Source organism: Sinocyclocheilus rhinocerous, unplaced genomic scaffold (genome assembly GCF_001515625.1).
Source record: "Sinocyclocheilus rhinocerous isolate Xijiao unplaced genomic scaffold, SAMN03320098_v1.1 scaffold824, whole genome shotgun sequence".
NCBI lineage: Eukaryota > Metazoa > Chordata > Actinopteri > Cypriniformes > Cyprinidae > Sinocyclocheilus > Sinocyclocheilus rhinocerous.
Genome location: NW_015628342.1, coordinates 599,689 through 601,771, shown reverse-complemented (window position 1 = coordinate 601,771; position 2,083 = coordinate 599,689). Strand labels below are relative to the sequence as shown.

The 2,083-nt window shown below is 30.2% G+C and overlaps 1 protein-coding gene across 1 annotated transcript in view; it reads right to left on the bottom strand.

Moving 5' to 3' along the window:
* Nucleotides 1-2,083, bottom strand: part of tcf4 (transcription factor 4) — a 181,739-nt gene that overhangs the window by 38,676 nt on the left and 140,980 nt on the right. The gene's annotated exons all lie outside the window — the stretch shown is intronic.

The following is a 2,083-nucleotide window of genomic DNA, read 5'->3' as shown; positions in this document are numbered from 1 at the left end:
CTTAGTTTAACTTAATGTACTAAAATAACTAAAACTGAAATAAAAATGAATAAAAACTCATATATATATATATATATATATATTTATATATATATACTCATATCCCCATATATATAAATAAAACCAAAAACTACCAAAAACACACAACAAAATTACTAAAACATTAACTAAAATTAAAATGGAAACAAAATATGAAAATAAAATTCATTAATAAAAACTACATAAAATTAATAAAATATTAATAAAAACTATAATAGTATTTCAATCATACTAAAACAACCCTGCATTGAAATACAATTGATATTTTTTAAATTTTAGATTTTTTTATAGTTTTCATTTTATTTTTTAAAATTTGTAGAATTTTGTTGTGTTTTTGTAACGCGGTTGGTCCAAAGTCCTGTAACTTCTTTTAATATGTCTGTAATAGCATTTAAATTTATTTTATTTTATTTTATTTTAACTAATCAAAAATGAGAAATGATGCCTTGGCAACTAGCCGAAATAAAATAATTTTTAATTTTTATGTTTTATTTTATTTCAGTTTGATTTAATTTCACCTGAAGCTTCATGAATATAATGGTTTTGCTTTTATTTTCGAGAGACTGGTCATTTTTAATCCTTGTTTATGTGGTCAAATCTTTCTTCTGGCCTAATGCTAAAACATTCCCCTCATATCCTATAAAGGTGACGACCCTCATGCTAATAACACCTCGTTATTCTTTCATTCTCGAGTTAAGATGCAAACTCGTTTGCGGCGGCCGGTTCACAGCGGTAATTAGAGAGATTCATCCGTTCTCCCTGACCTTCACCTGTTTGCGTTTGCGGCATCCGCTCATTACGCACGTCGCGTCTAATTATGTTGTGTTTTTTCAAATCGTACTTCTTTACAGAAACACGCATTTCAGATGCTTCCCTGTATTATTAAACCTCATTTCCAAATGCTAATTAGCACATAATTACAGCCACATTCATGTGCAAATAAATTTTGCATGTATCCGCGCCGCCGCCAATGAGAAAATTATTAAATTAGTTACTTAAACTTCCCTCGCATGTTTAAGTTTAAATATTAATTTGCGGTTGCGCATTTAATGGTTGGTGGTCTAATAACTTTGGCACTCGGAGAAATAGCAATTAGGCGGCGGTCGTTTCATAGCGATGCGAATAATGACTCGTTAATCAGGCCTTGAGATGAAGTGTGTTTCAGAGTTTGAATCGTATATGAAGAATGAAACATAAAAAGCTTTTCAACTTGAAATCAATGGCTTTAGCATTGTGCAGTATATATATATTAAGTAATTTATTTTTATATGCATAAAATCATTTATTTTAGTAGGAGATATTGATATTTACTTAAGACTTGACATTTCATTTCCAGTATGATGTATTTATCTGACAAAAGTAATATATTTTAAGTGTAAATTTTGTAAAAAAAAAGTTTGTTCATTTTGTTGTGTGTTTTTGATTTTTAAATATATTTTTTTATCTGTCTATATAGTTTTTATTAATTTTTATTTCAGTTTTAATTTTACTTATTTTAGAACAATGTTTCCTTGGGAAAAAGCTGAAATAAAGTTTTTTTTTTAAGGTTTTAATTTTAGTTAACTGTAAAAAACTTGGTGGCACATAAATAACAGTACTCAGTATATATTGCATATTAAAGCAGTAAACAGAGAGTAATCAAGTGACTGGCATCAGTGCAAACAGCTGTGTGTGTGTTTAAACTCTGTTAAGAATAAACACACACACACTCTCTCACAAACACACACACACACACACACACACACACGTGTTGTGTTTCCATGTTTTATGGGGACTCTCCATAGGCGTAATGGTTTTTATACTGTAAAAACCGCATGTGCTATTGCCCTACACCAACCCTAAACCTACCCCTTACAGGAAACGTTGTGCATTTTTACTTTCTCAAAAAAACTCATTCTGTATGATTTATAAGCTTGTTTCCTCATGGGGACCTCAAAAATGTCCCCACAAGGTCAAAATTTACTAGTATTACTATCCTTGTGGGGACATTTGGTCCCCATAACGTGATAAATACCAGGTACACACACACACACACACACACACA